The 19,875-nt window shown below is 55.6% G+C and overlaps 1 protein-coding gene across 1 annotated transcript in view; it reads left to right on the forward strand.

Annotated features, from left to right (window-relative positions):
* Nucleotides 1–19,875, forward strand: part of LOC129909593 (uncharacterized) — a 101,276-nt gene that overhangs the window by 31,007 nt on the left and 50,394 nt on the right. The window lies entirely within an intron of this gene.

Genomic DNA, 19,875 nt, shown 5'->3' on the forward strand with positions numbered 1-19,875 from the left:
ATCTTCGGGACATCATCGGGACATCATCGGGACATCATCGGGACATCTTCCGGACATCTTCGGGACATCTTCGGGACATCTTCGGGACATGCTCGGGACATGCTCGGGACATCTTCGGGACATCTTCGGGACATCATCGGGACATGCTCGGGACATGCTCGGGACATCTTCGGTACATCTTCGGGACATCTTCGGGACATGCTCGGGACATGCTCGGGACATCTTCGGGACATCTTCGGGACATCATCGGGACATGCTCGGGACATGCTCGGGACATCTTCGGTACATCTTCGGGACATCTTCGGGACAGCTTCGGGACATGCTCGAGACATGCTCGGGACATCTTCGGGACATCTTCGGGACATCTTCGGGACATCTTCGGGACATCTTCGGGACATCTTCGGGACATCTTCGGGACATCTCTTCGGGACATGCTCGGGACATCTTCGGGACATGCTCGGGACATCTTCGGGACATCTTCGGGACATCTTCGGGACATTTTCGGGACATCTTCGGGACATCTTCGGGACATGCTCGGGACATCTTCGGGACATCTTCGCTACATCTTCGGGACATCTTCGGGACATCTTCGGGACATGCTCGGGACATGCTCGAGACATGCTCGGGACATCTTCGGGACATCTTCGGGACATCTTCGGGACATCTTCGGGACATCTTCGGGACATCTTCGGGACATGCTCGGGACATGCTCGAGACATGCTCGGGACATCTTCGGGACATCTTCGGGACATGCTCGGGACATCTTCGGGACATCTTCGGGACATCTTCGGGACATCTTCGGTACATCGTCGGGACATCTTCGGGACATGCTCGGGACATGCTCGGGACATCTTCGGGACATCTTCGGGACATCTTCGGGACATGCTCGAGACATGCTCGGGACATCTTCGGTACATCTTCGGGACATCTTCGGGACAGCTTCGGGACATGCTCGAGACATGCTCGGGACATCTTCGGGACATCTTCGGGACATCTTCGGGACATCTTCGGGACATCTTCGGGACATCATCGGGACATCTTCGGGACATCTTCGGGACATCTTCGGGACATCATCGGGACATCATCGGGACATCTTCCGGACATCTTCGGGACATCTTCGGGACATCTTCGGGACATGCTCGGGACATGCTCGGGACATCTTCGGGACATCTTCGGGACATGCTTCGGGACATCTTCGGGACATCTTCGGGACATCTTCGGGACATGCTCGGGACATCTTCGGGACATCTTCGGGACATCATCGGGACATCATCGGGACATCATCGGGACATCTTCCGGACATCTTCGGGACATCTTCGGGACATCTTCGGGACATGCTCGGGACATGCTCGGGACATCTTCGGGACATCTTCGGGACATCTTCGGGACATGCTCGGGACATCTTCGGGACATCTTCGGGACATCTTCGGGACATCTTCGGGACATGCTCGGGACATCTTCGGGACATCTTCGGGACATCTTCGGGACATCTTCGGGACATCTTCGGGACATGCTCGGGACATCTTCGGGACATCTTCGGGACATCTTCGGGACATCTTCGGGACATCTTCGGGAAATCTTCGGAAAATCTTCGGGACATCTTCGGGACATCTTCGGGACATGCTCGGGACATCTTCGGGACATGCTCGGGACATCTTCGGGACATCTTCGGGACATCTTCGGGACATCTTCGGGACATCTTCGGGACATGCTCGGGACATGCTCGGGACATCTTCGGGACATCTTCGGGACATCTTCGGGACATGCTCGGGACATCTTGGGGACATCTTCGGGACATCTTCGGGACATCTTCGGGACATGCTCGATACATCTTCGGGACATCTTCGGGACATCTTCGGGACATCTTCGGGAAATCTTCGGGACATGCTCGGGACATGCTCGGGACATCTTCGGGACATCTTCGGGACATCTTCGGGACATCTTCGGGACATCTTCGGGAAATCTTCGGGACATCTTCGGACATGCTCGGGACATCTTCGGACATGCTCGGGACATGCTCGGGACATCTTCGGGACATACTCGGGACATGCTCGGGACATCTTCGGGACATCTTCGGGACATCTTCGGGACATCTTCGGGACATCTTCGGGACATCTTCGGGACATCTTCGGGACATCTTCGGGACATGCTCCGGACATCTTCGGGACATCTTCGGGACATGCTCGGGACATGCTTCGGGACATCTTCCGGACATCTTCGGGACATGCTCGGGACATCTTCGGGACATCTTCGGGACATCTTCGGGACATGCTCAGGACATGCTCGGGACATCTTCGAGACATCTTCGGGACTTCTTCGGGACATGCTGGGGACATCTTCGGGACATCTTCGGGACATCTTCGGGACATCTTCGGGACATGCTCGGGACATCTTCGGGACATCTTCGGGACATGCTCGTGACATCTTCGGGACATCTTCGGGACATCTTCGGGACAGCTTCGGGACATGCTCGAGACATGCTCGGGACATCTTCGGGACATCTTCGGGACATCTTCGGGACATCTTCGGGACATGCTCGGGACATCTTCGGTACATCTTCGGGACATCTTCGAGACATCTTCGGGACATCTTCGGGACATCTTCGGGACATGCTCGGGACATGCTCGGGACATCTTCGGGACATCTTCGGGACATCATCGGGACATGCTCGGGACATGCTCGGGACAACTTCGGGACATCTTCGGGAAATCATCGGGACATCTTCGGGACATGCTCGGGACATGCTCGGGACATCTTCGGGACATCTTCGGGACATCTTCGGTACATCTTCGATACATCTTCGGGACATGCTCGGGACATCTTCGGGACATCTTCGGGACATCTTCGGGACATCTTCTGGACATCTTCGGGACATCTTCGGGACATGCTCGGGACATGCTCGGGACATCTTCGGGACATCTTCGGGACATGCTCGCGACATCTTCGGGACATCTTCGGGACATCTTCGGGACATCTTCGGGACATCTTCAGGACATCTTCGGGACATCTTCGGGACATCTTCGGGACATCTTCGGGACATCTTCGGGACATCTTCGGGACACCTTCGGGACATCTTCGGGACATCTTCGGGACATCTTCGGGACATGCTCGAGACATCTTCGGGACATCTTCGGGACATGCTTGGGACATGCTCGGGACATGCTCGGGACATCTTCGGGACATCTTCGGGACATCTTCGGGACATCTTCGGGACATCTTCGGGACATCTTCAGGACATCTTCGGGACATCTTCGGGACATCTTCGGGACATCTTCGGGACATCTTCGGGACATCTTCGGGACACCTTCGGGACATCTTCGGGACATCTTTGGGACATCTTCGGGACATGCTCGAGACATCTTCGGGACATCTTCGGGACATCTTCGAGACATCTTCGGGACATCTTCGGGACATGCTCGGGACATGCTCGGGACATCTTCGGGACATCATCGGGACATCTTCGGGACATGCTTGGGACATGCTCGGGAAATGCTCGGGACATCTTCGGGACATCTTCGGGACATCTTCAGGACATCTTCGGGACATCTTCGGGACATCTTCGGGACATCTTCGGGACATCTTCGGGACATCTTCGGGACACCTTCGGGACATCTTCGGGACATCTTCGGGACATCTTCGGGACATGCTCGAGACATCTTCGGGACATCTTCGGGACATCTTCGAGACATCTTCGGGACATCTTCGGGACATGCTCGGGACATGCTCGGGACATCTTCGGGACATCATCGGGACATCTTCGGGACATGCTTGGGACATGCTCGGGACATGCTCGGGACATCTTCGGGACATCTTCGGGACATCTTCGGGACATGCTCGGGACATCTTCGGGACATCATCAGGACATCTTTGGGACATGCTTGGGACATGCTCGGGACATGCTCGGGACATCTTCGGGACATCTTCGGGACATCTTCGGGACATCTTCGGGACATGCTCGGGACATCTTCGGGACATCTTCGGGACATCTTCGGGACATCTTCGGTACATCTTCGGGACATCTTCGGGACATCTTCGGGACATCTTCGGGACATCTTCGGGACATCTTCGGGACATCTTCGGGACATCTTCGGGACATGCTCGGGACATGCTCGGGACATCTTCGGGACATCTTCGGGACATGCTCGCGACATCTTCGGGACATCTTCGGGACATCTTCGGGACATCTTCGGGACATCTTCGGGACATCTTCGGGACATCTTCGGGACATCTTCGGGACATCTTCGGGACATGCTCGCGTCATCTTCGGGACATCTTCAGGACATCTTCGGGACATCTTCGGGACATCTTCGGGACATCTTCGGGACATCTTCGGGACATCTTCGGGACATCTTCGGGACATCTTCGGGACACCTTCGGGACATCTTCGGGACATCTTCGGGACATCTTCGGGACATGCTCGAGACATCTTCGGGACATCTTCGGGACATCTTCGAGACATCTTCGGGACATCTTCGGGACATGCTCGGGACATGCTCGGGACATCTTCGGGACATCATCGGGACATCTTCGGGACATGCTTGGGACATGCTCGGGACATGCTCGGGACATCTTCGGGACATCTTCGGGACATCTTCGGGACATGCTCGGGACATCTTCGGGACATCTTCGGGACATCTTCGGGACATCTTCGGTACATCTTCGGGACATCTTCGGGACATCTTCGGGACATCTTCGGGACATCTTCGGGACATCTTCGGGACATCTTCGGGACATCTTCGGGACATGCTCGGGACATGCTCGGGACATCTTCGGGACATCTTCGGGACATGCTCGCGACATCTTCGGGACATCTTCGGGACATCTTCGGGACATCTTCGGGACATCTTCGGGACATCTTCGGGACATGCTCGGGACATCTTCGGGACATCTTCGGGACATCTTCGGGACATCTTCGGGACATCTTCGGGAAATCTTCGGAAAATCTTCGGGACATCTTCGGGACATCTTCGGGACATCTTCGGGACATCTTCGGGACATCTTCGGGACATCTTCGGGACACCTTCGGGACATCTTCGGGACATCTTCGGGACATCTTCGGGACATGCTCGAGACATCTTCGGGACATCTTCGGGACATCTTCGAGACATCTTCGGGACATCTTCGGGACATGCTCGGGACATGCTCGGGACATCTTCGGGACATCATCGGGACATCTTCGGGACATGCTTGGGACATGCTCGGGACATGCTCGGGACATCTTCGGGACATCTTCGGGACATCTTCGGGACATGCTCGGGACATCTTCGGGACATCATCGGGACATCTTTGGGACATGCTTGGGACATGCTCGGGACATGCTCGGGACATCTTCGGGACATCTTCGGGACATCTTCGGGACATCTTCGGGACATGCTCGGGACATCTTCGGGACATCTTCGGGACATCTTCGGGACATCTTCGGTACATCTTCGGGACATCTTCGGGACATCTTCGGGACATCTTCGGGACATCTTCGGGACATCTTCGGGACATCTTCGGGACATCTTCGGGACATGCTCGGGACATGCTCGGGACATCTTCGGGACATCTTCGGGACATGCTCGCGACATCTTCGGGACATCTTCGGGACATCTTCGGGACATCTTCGGGACATCTTCGGGACATCTTCGGGACATCTTCGGGACATCTTCGGGACATCTTCGGGACATCTTCGGGACATGCTCGCGTCATCTTCGGGACATCTTCAGGACATCTTCGGGACATCTTCGGGACATCTTCGGGACATCTTCGGGACATCTTCGGGACATCTTCGGGACATCTTCGGGACATCTTCAGGACATCTTCGGGACATCTTCGGGACATCTTCGGGACATCTTCGGGACATCTTCGGGACACCTTCGGGACATCTTCGGGACATGCTCGTGACATCTTCGGGACATCTTCGGGACATCTTCGGGACATCTTCGGGACATGCTCGGGACATCTTCGGGACATCTTCGGGACATCTTCGGGACATCTTCGGGACATCTTCGGGACATCTTCAGGACATCTTCGGGACATCTTCGGGACATCTTCGGGACATGCTCGGGACATCTTCGGGACATCTTCGGGACATCTTCGAGACATCTTCGGGACATCTTCGGGACATCTTCGGGACATGCTCGGGACATGCTCGGGACACCTTCGGGACATCTTCGGGACATCATCGGGACATCTTCGGGACATGCTCGGGACATGCTCGGGACATGCTGGGGACATCTTCGGGACATCTTCGTGACATCTTCGGGACATCTTCGGGACATGCTCGGGACATCTTCGGGACATCTTCGGGACATCTTCGAGACATCTTCGGGACATCTTCGGGACATCTTCGGGACATGCTCGGGACATGCTCGGGACATCTTCGGGACATCATCGGGACATCTTCGGGACATGCTTGGGACATGCTCGGGACATGCTCGGGACATCTTCGGGACATCTTCGGGACATCTTCGGGACATGCTCGGGACATCTTCGGGACATCTTCGGGACATCTTCGGGACATCTTCGAGACATCTTCGGGACATCTTCGGGACATCTTCGGGACATGCTCGGGACATGCTCGGGACATCTTCGGGACATCATCGGGACATCTTCGGGACATCTTCGGGACATCTTCGGGACATCTTCGAGACATCTTCGGGACATCTTCGGGACATCTTCGGGACATGCTCGGGACATGCTGGGGACATCTTCGGGACATCTTCGGGACATCTTCGGGACATCTTCGGGACATCTTCGGGACATCTTCGGGACATGCTCGGGACATCTTCGGGACATCTTCGGGACATGCTCGGGACATGCTCGGGACATCTTCGGGACATCATCGGGACATCTTCGGGACATCTTCGGGACATCTTCGGGACATCTTCGAGACATCTTCGGGACATCTTCGGGACATCTTCGGGACATGCTCGGGACATGCTGGGGACATCTTCGGGACATCATCGGGACATCTTTGGGACATGCTTGGGACATGCTCGGGACATGCTCGGGACATCTTCGGGACATCTTCGCCACATGCTCGCGACATCTTCGGGACATCTTCGGGACATCTTCGGGACATCTTCGGGACATCTTCGGGACATCTTCGGGACATGCTCGGGACATGCTCGGGACATCTTCGGGACATCTTCGGGACATCTTCGGGACATGCTCGGGACATGCTCGGGACATCTTCGGGCCATCTTCGGGACATCTTCGGGACATGCTCGGGACATGCTCGGGACATCTTCGGGACATCTTCGGGACATCTTCGGGACATCTTCGGGACATCTTCGGGACATCTTCGGGACATGCTCGGGACATCTTCGGGACATCTTCGGGACATCATCGGGACATCTTCGGGACATCTTCGGGACATCTTCGGGACATGCTCGGGACATGCTCGGGACATCTTCGGGACATCTTCGGGACATGCTCGCGACATCTTCGGGACATGCTCGGGATATCTTCGGGACATCTTCGGGACATCTTCGGGACATGCTCGGGACATCTTCGGGACATCTTCGGGACATCTTCGGGACATCTTCGGGACATGCTTCGGGACATCTTCGGGACATCTTCGGGACATCTTCGGGACATGCTCGGGACATGCTCGGGACATCTTCGGGACATGCTCGGGACATCTTCGGGACATCTTCGGGACATCTTCGGGACATGCTCGGGACATCTTCGGGACATCTTCGGGACATCTTCGGGACATCTTCGGGACATCTTCGGGACATCTTCGGGACATCTTCGGGACATCTTCGGGACATGCTCGGGACATGCTCGGGACATCTTCGGGACATCTTCGGGACATCTTCGGGACATCTTCGGGACATCTTCGGGACATCTTCGGGACATCTTCGGGACATCTTCGGGACATCTTCGGGACATCTTCGGGACATCTTCGGGACATCTTCGGGACATCTTCGGGACATCTTCGGGACATCTTCGGGACATCTTCGGGACATGCTCGGGACATGCTCGGGACATCTTCGGGACATCTTCGGGACATGCTCGCGACATCTTCGGGACATCTTCGGGACATCTTCGGGACATCTTCGGGACATGCTCGGGACATCTTCGAGACATCTTCGGGACATCTTCGGGACATCTTCGGGACATCTTCGGGACATCTTCGGGACATCTTCGGGACATCTTCGGGACATCTTCGGGACATGCTCGGGACATCTTCGGGACATCTTCGGGACATCTTCGGGACATCTTCGGGACATCTTCGGGACATCTTCGGGACATCTTCGGGACATCTTCGGGACATCTTCGGGACATGCTCGGGACATGCTCGGGACATCTTCGGGACATCTTCGGGACATGCTCGCGACATCTTCGGGACATCTTCGGGACATCTTCGGGACATGCTCGGGACATGCTCGGGACATGCTGGGGACATCTTCGGGACATCTTCGGGACATCTTCGGGACATCTTCGGGACATCTTCGGGACATCTTCGGGACATCTTCGGGACATCTTCGGGACATCTTCGGGACATCTTCGGGACATCTTCGGGACATCTTCGGGACATCTTCGGGACATGCTCGGGACATGCTCGGGACATCTTCGGGACATCTTCGGGACATGCTCGCGACATCTTCGGGACATCTTCGGGACATCTTCGGGACATCTTCGGGACATCTTCGGGACATCTTCAGGACATCTTCGGGACATCTTCGGGACATCTTCGGGACATGCTCGGGACATCTTCGGGACATCTTCGGGACATCTTCGAGACATCTTCGGGACATCTTCGGGACATCTTCGGGACATGCTCGGGACATGCTCGGGACACCTTCGGGACATCTTCGGGACATCATCGGGACATCTTCGGGACATCTTCGGGGCATCTTCGGGACATCTTCGGGACATCTTCGGGACATGCTCGGGACATCTTCGGGACATCTTCGGGACATCTTCGGGACATCTTCGGGACATCTTCGGGACATCTTCGGGACATGCTCGGGACATCTTCGGGACATCTTCGGGACATCTTCGGGACATCTTCAGGATATGCTCGGGACATGCTGGGGACATCTTCGGGACATCTTCGGGACATCTTCGGGACATCTTCGGGACATCTTCGGGACATCTTCGGGACATCTTCGGGACATCTTCGGGACATCTTCGGGACATCTTCGGGACATCTTCGGGACATCTTCGGGACATCTTCGGGACATGCTCGGGACATGCTGGGGACATCTTCGGGACATCTTCGGGACATCTTCGGGACATCTTCGGGACATCTTCGGGACATCTTCGGGACATCTTCGGGACATCTTCGGGACATCTTCGGGACATCTTCGGGACATCTTCGGGACATCTTCGGGACATCTTCGGGACATGCTCGGGACATGCTCGGGACATCTTCGGGACATCTTCGGGACATGCTCGCGACATCTTCGGGACATCTTCGGGACATCTTCGGGACATCTTCGGGACATCTTCGGGACATCTTCAGGACATCTTCGGGACATCTTCGGGACATCTTCGGGACATGCTCGGGACATCTTCGGGACATCTTCGGGACATCTTCGAGACATCTTCGGGACATCTTCGGGACATCTTCGGGACATGCTCGGGACATGCTCGGGACACCTTCGGGACATCTTCGGGACATCATCGGGACATCTTCGGGACATCTTCGGGGCATCTTCGGGACATCTTCGGGACATCTTCGGGACATGCTCGGGACATCTTCGGGACATCTTCGGGACATCTTCGGGACATCTTCGGGACATCTTCGGGACATCTTCGGGACATCTTCGGGACATTTTCAGGACATCTTCGGGACATCTTCGGGACATCTTCGGGACATGCTCGGGACATCTTCGGGACATCTTCGGGACATCTTCGAGACATCTTCGGGACATCTTCGGGACATCTTCGGGACATGCTCGGGACATGCTCGGGACACCTTCGGGACATCTTCGGGACATCATCGGGACATCTTCGGGACATGCTCGGGACATGCTCGGGACATGCTGGGGACATCTTCGGGACATCTTCGTGACATCTTCGGGACATCTTCGGGACATGCTCGGGACATCTTCGGGACATCTTCGGGACATCTTCGAGACATCTTCGGGACATCTTCGGGACATCTTCGGGACATGCTCGGGACATGCTCGGGACATCTTCGGGACATCTTCGGGACATCTTCGGGACATCTTCGGGACATCTTCGGGACATCTTCGGGACATTTTCAGGACATCTTCGGGACATCTTCGGGACATCTTCGGGACATGCTCGGGACATCTTCGGGACATCTTCGGGACATCTTCGAGACATCTTCGGGACATCTTCGGGACATCTTCGGGACATGCTCGGGACATGCTCGGGACACCTTCGGGACATCTTCGGGACATCATCGGGACATCTTCGGGACATGCTCGGGACATGCTCGGGACATGCTGGGGACATCTTCGGGACATCTTCGGGACATCTTCAGGACATCTACGTTACATCTTCGTCACATGCTCGGGACATGCTCGTGACATCTTCGGGATATCTTCTTGACATCTTCGGGACATCTTCGGGACATCTTCGGGACATCTTCGGGACATGCTCGGGACATCTTCGGGACATCTTCGGGACATCTTCGAGACATCTTCGGGACATCTTCGGGACATCTTCGGGACATGCTCGGGACATGCTCGGGACACCTTCGGGACATCTTCGGGACATCTTCGGGACATCTTCGGGACATCTTCGGGACATCTTCGGGACATCTTCGGGACATCTTCGGGACATCTTCGGGACATCTTCGGGACATGCTCGGGACATCTTCGGGACATCTTCGGGACATCTTCGGGACATCTTCGGGACATCTTCGGGACATCTTCGGGACATCTTCGGGACATGCTCGGGACATCTTCGGGACATCTTCGGGACATCTTCGGGACATGCTCGGGACATGCTCGGGACATGCTTGGGACATCTTCGGGACATCTTCGGGACATCTTCGGGACATCTTCGGGACATCTTCGGGACATCTTCGGGACATCTTCGGGACATCTTCGGGACATCTTCGGGACATCTTCGGGACATGCTCGGGACATGCTTCGGGACATCTTCCGGACATCTTCGGGACATCTTCGGGACATGCTCGGGACATGCTCGGGACATCTTCGGGACATCTTCGGGACATCTTCGGGACATCTTCGGGACATCTTCGGGACATCTTCGGGACATCTTCGGGACATCTTCGGGACATCTTCGGGACATCTTCGGGACATCTTCGGGACATCTTCGGGACATGCTCGTGACATCTTCGGGACATCTTCGGGACATCTTCGGGACATCTTCGGGACATCTTCGGCACATCTTCGGGACATCTTCGGGACATGCTCGGGACATCTTCGGGACAGCTTCGGGACATCTTCGGGACATGCTCGGGACATCTTCGGGACATCTTCGCTACATCTTCGGGACATCTTCGGGACATCTTCGGGACATCTCTTCGGGACATGCTCGGGACATCTTCGGGACATGCTCGGGACATCTTCGGGACATCTTCGGGACATGCTGCGGACATCTTTGGAACACCTTCGGGACATCTTCGGGACATCTTCGGGACATCTTCGGGACATTTTCGGGACATCTTCGGGACATCTTCGGGACATGCTCGGGACATCTTCGGGACATCTTCGCTACATCTTCGGGACATCTTCGGGACATCTTCGGGACATCTTCGGGACATGCTCGGGACATGCTTCGGGACATCTTCCGGACATCTTCGGGACATCTTCGGGACATCTTCGGGACATGCTCGGGACATGCTCGGGACATCTTCGGGACATCTTCGGGACATCTTCGGGACATCTCATCTTCGGGACATCTTCGGGACATCTTCGGGACATGCTCGGGACATCTTCGGGACATCTTCGGGACATCTTCGGGACATCTTCGGGACATCTTCGGGACATCTTCGGGACATCTTCGGGACATCTCTTCGGGACATGCTCGGGACATCTTCGGGACATGCTCGGGACATCTTCGGGACATCTTCGGGACATCTTCGGGACATTTTCGGGACATCTTCGGGACATCTTCGGGACATGCTCGGGACATCTTCGGGACATCTTCGCTACATCTTCGGGACATCTTCGGGACATCTTCGGGACATCTTCGGGACATGCTCGGGACATGCTTCGGGACATCTTCCGGACATCTTCGGGACATCTTCGGGACATCTTCGGGACATGCTCGGGACATGCTCGGGACATCTTCGGGACATCTTCGGGACATCTTCGGGACATCTTCGGGACATCTCATCTTCGGGACATCTTCGGGACATGCTCGGGACATCTTCGGGACATCTTCGGGACATCTTCGGGACATCTTCGGGACATCTTCGGGACATCTTCGGGACATCTTCGGGACATCTCTTCGGGACATGCTCGGGACATCTTCGGGACATGCTCGGGACATCTTCGGGACATCTTCGGGACATCTTCGGGACATTTTCGGGACATCTTCGGGACATCTTCGGGACATGCTCGGGACATCTTCGGGACATGCTCGGGACATCTTCGGGACATCTTCGGGACATCTTCGGGACATCTTCGGGACATCTTCGGGACATGCTCGGGACATCTTCGGGACATCTTCGGGACATCTTCGGGACATCTTCGGGACATCTTAGGGACATCTTCGGGACATCTTCGGGACATCTTCGGGACATCTTCGGGACATCTTCGGGACATCTTCGGGACATCTTCGGGACATCTTCGGGACATCTTCAGGACATCTTCGTTACATCTTCGTCACATGCTCGGGACATGCTCGTGACATCTTCGGGATATCTTCTTGACATCTTCGGGACATCTTCGGGACATCTTCGGGACATCTTCGGGACATCATCGGGACATGCTCGGGTTATCTTCGGGACATGCTCGGGACATCTTTGGGACACCTTCGGGACATCTTCGGGACATCTCTTCGGGACTTGCTCGGGACATCTTCGGGACATGCTCGGGACATCTTCGGGACATGCTCGGGACATCTTCGGGACATCTTCGCTACATCTTCGGGACATCTTCGGGACATCTCTTCGGGACATGCTCGGGACATCTTCGGGACATGCTCGGGACATCTTCGGGACATCTTCGGGACATGCTGCGGACATCTTTGGGACACCTTCGGGACATCTTCGGGACATCTTCGGGACATCTTCGGGACATTTTCGGGACATCTTCGGGACATCTTCGGGACATGCTCGGGACATCTTCGGGACATCTTCGCTACATCTTCGGGACATCTTCGGGACATCTTCGGGACATCTTCGGGACATGCTCGGGACATGCTTCGGGACATCTTCGGGACATCTTCGGGACATCTTCGGGACATCTTCGGGACATCTTCGGGACATGCTCGGGACATGCTTCGGGACATCTTCGGGACATCTTCGGGACATCTTCGGGACATCTTCGGGACATGTTCGGGACATCTTCGGGACATGCTCGGGACATCTTCGGGACATCTTCGGGACATCTTCGGGACATCTTCGGGACATCTTCGGGACATGCTCGGGACATGCTCGGGACATGCTCGGGACATCTTCGGGACATCTTCGGGACATCTTCGGGACATCTTCGGGACATGCTCGGGACATGCTCGGGACATGCTCGGGACATGCTCCTGACATCTTCGGGACATCTTCGGGACATGCTCGGGACATCTTCGGGACATCTTCGGGACATCTTCGGGACATCTTCGGGACATCTTCGGGACATGCTCGGGACATGCTCGGGACATGCTCGGGACATCTTCGGGACATCATCGGGATATCTTCGGGACATCTTCGGGACATCTTCGGGACATCTTCGGGACATGCTCGGGTCATGCTCGGGACATCTTCGGGACATCTTCGGGACATCTTCGGGACATCTTCGGGACATCTTCGGGACATCTTCGGGACATCTTCGGGACATCTTCGGGACATCTTCGGGACATCTTCGGGACATCTTCGGGACATCTTCGGGACATCTTCGGGACATCTTCGGGACATCTTCGGGACATGCTCGGGACATCTTCGGGACATCTTCGGGACATCTTCGGGACATCTTCGGGACATCTTCGGGACATCTTCGGGACATGCTCGGGACATCTTCGGGACATCTTCGGGACATCTTCGGGACATGCTCGGGACATGCTCGGGACATGCTTGGGACATCTTCGGGACATCTTCGGGACATCTTCGGGACATCTTCGGGACATCTTCGGGACATCTTCGGGACATCTTCGGGACATCTTCGGGACATCTTCGGGACATGCTCGGGACATGCTTCGGGACATCTTCCGGACATCTTCGGGACATCTTCGGGACATGCTCGGGACATGCTCGGGACATCTTCGGGACATCTTCGGGACATCTTCGGGACATCTTCGGGACATCTTCGGGACATCTTCGGGACATCTTCGGGACATCTTCGGGACATCTTCGGGAAATCTTCGGGACATCTTCGGGACATCTTCGGGACATGCTCGTGACATCTTCGGGACATCTTCAGGACATCTTCGGGACATCTTCGGGACATCTTCGGCACATCTTCGGGACATCTTCGGGACATGCTCGGGACATCTTCGGGACAGCTTCGGGACATCTTCGGGACATGCTCGGGACATCTTCGGGACATCTTCGCTACATCTTCGGGACATCTTCGGGACATCTTCGGGACATCTCTTCGGGACATGCTCGGGACATCTTCGGGACATGCTCGGGACATCTTCGGGACATCTTCGGGACATGCTGCGGACATCTTTGGAACACCTTCGGGACATCTTCGGGACATCTTCGGGACATCTTCGGGACATCTTCGGGACATCTTCGGGACATCTTCGGGACATGCTCGGGACATCTTCGGGACATCTTCGCTACATCTTCGGGACATCTTCGGGACATCTTCGGGACATCTTCGGGACATGCTCGGGACATGCTTCGGGACATCTTCCGGACATCTTCGGGACATCTTCGGGACATCTTCGGGACATGCTCGGGACATGCTCGGGACATCTTCGGGACATCTTCGGGACATCTTCGGGACATCTCATCTTCGGGACATCTTCGGGACATCTTCGGGACATGCTCGGGACATCTTCGGGACATCTTCGGGACATCTTCGGGACATCTTCGGGACATCTTCGGGACATCTTCGGGACATCTTCGGGACATCTCTTCGGGACATGCTCGGGACATCTTCGGGACATGCTCGGGACATCTTCGGGACATCTTCGGGACATCTTCGGGACATTTTCGGGACATCTTCGGGACATCTTCGGGACATGCTCGGGACATCTTCGGGACATCTTCGCTACATCTTCGGGACATCTTCGGGACATCTTCGGGACATCTTCGGGACATGCTCGGGACATGCTTCGGGACATCTTCCGGACATCTTCGGGACATCTTCGGGACATCTTCGGGACATGCTCGGGACATGCTCGGGACATCTTCGGGACATCTTCGGGACATCTTCGGGACATCTTCGGGACATCTCATCTTCGGGACATCTTCGGGACATGCTCGGGACATCTTCGGGACATCTTCGGGACATCTTCGGGACATCTTCGGGACATCTTCGGGACATCTTCGGGACATCTTCGGGACATCTTCGGGACATCTTCGGGACATCTCTTCGGGACATGCTCGGGACATCTTCGGGACATGCTCGGGACATCTTCGGGACATCTTCGGGACATCTTCGGGACATTTTCGGGACATCTTCGGGACATCTTCGGGACATGCTCGGGACATCTTCGGGACATGCTCGGGACATCTTCGGGACATCTTCGGGACATCTTCGGGACATCTTCGGGACATCTTCGGGACATGCTCGGGACATCTTCGGGACATCTTCGGGACATCTTCGGGACATCTTCGGGACATCTTAGGGACATCTTCGGGACATCTTCGGGACATCTTCGGGACATCTTCGGGACATCTTCGGGACATCTTCGGGACATCTTCGGGACATCTTCGGGACATCTTCGGGGACATCTTCAGGACATCTTCGTTACATCTTCGTCACATGCTCGGGACATGCTCGTGACATCTTCGGGATATCTTCTTGACATCTTCGGGACATCTTCGGGACATCTTCGGGACATCTTCGGGACATCATCGGGACATGCTCGGGTTATCTTCGGGACATGCTCGGGACATCTTTGGGACACCTTCGGGACATCTTCGGGACATCTCTTCGGGACTTGCTCGGGACATCTTCGGGACATGCTCGGGACATCTTCGGGACATGCTCGGGACATCTTCGGGACATCTTCGCTACATCTTCGGGACATCTTCGGGACATCTCTTCGGGACATGCTCGGGACATCTTCGGGACATGCTCGGGACATCTTCGGGACATCTTCGGGACATGCTGCGGACATCTTTGGGACACCTTCGGGACATCTTCGGGACATCTTCGGGACATCTTCGGGACATTTTCGGGACATCTTCGGGACATCTTCGGGACATGCTCGGGACATCTTCGGGACATCTTCGCTACATCTTCGGGACATCTTCGGGACATCTTCGGGACATCTTCGGGACATGCTCGGGACATGCTTCGGGACATCTTCCGGACATCTTCGGGACATCTTCGGGACATCTTCGGGACATGCTCGGGACATGCTCGGGACATCTTCGGGACATCTTCGGGACATCTTCGGGACATCTCATCTTCGGGACATCTTCGGGACATCTTCGGGACATGCTCGGGACATCTTCGGGACATCTTCGGGACATCTTCGGGACATCTTCGGGACATCTTCGGGACATCTCTTCGGGACATGCTCGGGACATCTTCGGGACATGCTCGGGACATCTTCGGGACATCTTCGGGACATCTTCGGGACATTTTCGGGACATCTTCGGGACATCTTCGGGACATGCTCGGGACATCTTCGGGACATGCTCGGGACATCTTCGGGACATCTTCGGGACATCTTCGGGACATCTTCGGGACATCTTCGGGACATCTTCGGGACATGCTCGGGACATCTTCGGGACATCTTCGGGACATCTTCGGGACATCTTAGGGACATCTTCGGGACATCTTCGGGACATCTTCGGGACATCTTCGGGACATCTTCGGGACATCTTCGGGACATCTTCGGGACATCTTCGGGGACATCTTCAGGACATCTTCGTTACATCTTCGTCACATGCTCGGGACATGCTCGTGACATCTTCGGGATATCTTCTTGACATCTTCGGGACATCTTCGGGACATCATCGGGACATGCTCGGGTTATCTTCGGGACATGCTCGTGACATCTTTGGGACACCTTCGGGACATCTTCGGGACATCTTCGGGACATCTTCGGGACATCTTCGGGACATCTTCGGGACATCATCGGGACATGCTCGGGTTATCTTCGGGACATGCTCGTGACATCTTTGGGACACCTTCGGGACATCTTCGGGACATCTCTTCGGGACTTGCTCGGGACATCTTCGGGACATGCTCGGGACATCTTCGTCGGGACATCTTCGGGACATCTTCGGGACATGCTCGGAACATCTTCGGGACATCTTCGGGACATCTTCGGGACATCTTCGGGACATCTTCGGGACATCTTCGGGACATCTTCGGGACATCTTCGGGACATCTTCGGGACATCTTCGGGCTTCGGGACATCTTCGGGACATCTTCGGGACATGCTCGGGACATCTTCGGGACATCTTCGGGACATCTTCGGGACATCTTCGGGACATCTTCGGGACATCTTCGGGACATGCTCGGGACATCTTCGGGACATCTTCGGGACATCTTCGGGACATCTTCGGGACATCTTAGGGACATCTTCGGGACATCTTCGGGACATCTTCGGGACATCTTCGGGACATCTTCGGGACATCTTCGGGACATCTTCGGGACATCTTCGGGACATCTTCGGGACATCTTCAGGACATCTTCGTTACATCTTCGTCACATGCTCGGGACATGCTCGGGACATCTTCGGGACATGCTCGGGACATCTTCGGGACATCTTCGGGACATCTTCGGGACATTTTCGGGACATCTTCGGGACATCTTCGGGACATGCTCGGGACATCTTCGGGACATCTTCGCTACATCTTCGGGACATCTTCGGGACATCTTCGGGACATCTTCGGGACATGCTCGGGACATGCTTCGGGACATCTTCCGGACATCTTCGGGACATCTTCGGGACATCTTCGGGACATGCTCGGGACATGCTCGGGACATCTTCGGGACATCTTCGGGACATCTCATCTTCGGGACATCTTCGGGACATCTTCGGGACATGCTCGGGACATCTTCGGGACATCTTCGGGACATCTTCGGGACATCTTCGGGACATCTTCGGGACATCTTCGGGACATCTTCGGGACATCTCTTCGGGACATGCTCGGGACATCTTCGGGACATGCTCGGGACATCTTCGGGACATCTTCGGGACATCTTCGGGACATTTTCGGGACATCTTCGGGACATCTTCGGGACATGCTCGGGACATCTTCGGGACATGCTCGGGACATCTTCGGGACATCTTCGGGACATCTTCGGGACATCTTCGGGACATCTTCGGGACATGCTCGGGACATCTTCGGGACATCTTCGGGACATCTTCGGGACATCTTCGGGACATCTTAGGGACATCTTCGGGACATCTTCGGGACATCTTCGGGACATCTTCGGGACATCTTCGGGACATCTTCGGGACATCTTCGGGACATCTTCAGGACATCTTCGTTACATCTTCGTCACATGCTCGGGACATGCTCGTGACATCTTCGGGATATCTTCTTGACATCTTCGGGACATCTTCGGGACATCTTCGGGACATCTTCGGGACATCTTCGGGACATCTTCGGGACATCATCGGGACATGCTCGGGACATCTTCGGGACATGCTCGGGACATCTTTGGGACACCTTCGGGACATCTTCGGGACATCTCTTCGGGACTTGCTCGGGACATCTTCGGGACATGCTCGGGACATCTTCGTCGGGACATCTTCGGGACATCTTCAGGACATGCTCGGAACATCTTCGGGACATCTTCGGGACATCTTCGGGCTTCGGGACATCTTCGGGACATCTTCGGGACATGCTCGGGACATCTTCGGGACATCTTCGGGACATCTTCGGGACATCTTCGGGACATCTTCGGGACATGCTCGGGACATCTTCGGGACATCTTCGGGACATCTTCGGGACATCTTCGGGACATCTTAGGGACATCTTCGGGACATCTTCGGGACATCTTCGGGACATCTTCGGGACATCTTCGGGACATCTTCGGGACATCTTCGGGACATCTTCGGGACATCTTCGGGACATCTTCAGGACATCTTCGTTACATCTTCGTCACATGCTCGGGACATGCTCGGGACATCTTCGGGACATGCTCGGGACATCTTCGGGACATCTTCGGGACATCTTCGGGACATTTTCGGGACATCTTCGGGACATCTTCGGGACATGCTCGGGACATCTTCGGGATATCTTCGCTACATCTTCGGGACATCTTCGGGACATCTTCGGGACATCTTCGGGACATGCTCGGGACATGCTTCGGGACATCTTCCGGACATCTTTGGGACATCTTCGGGACATCTTCGGGACATGCTCGGGACATGCTCGGGACATCTTCGGGACATCTTCGGGACATCTTCGGGACATCTCATCTTCGGGACATCTTCGGGACATCTTCGGGACATGCTCGGGACATCTTCGGGACATCTTCGGGACATCTTCGGGACATCTTCGGGACATCTTCGGGACATCTTCGGGACATCTTCGGGACATCTTCGGGACATCTCTTCGGGACATGCTCGGGACATCTTCGGGACATGCTCGGGACATCTTCGGGACATCTTCGGGACATCTTCGGGACATTTTCG

Source organism: Episyrphus balteatus, chromosome 2 (assembly GCF_945859705.1).
Source record: "Episyrphus balteatus chromosome 2, idEpiBalt1.1, whole genome shotgun sequence".
In the NCBI taxonomy this organism is placed as follows: Eukaryota; Metazoa; Arthropoda; class Insecta; order Diptera; family Syrphidae; genus Episyrphus; species Episyrphus balteatus.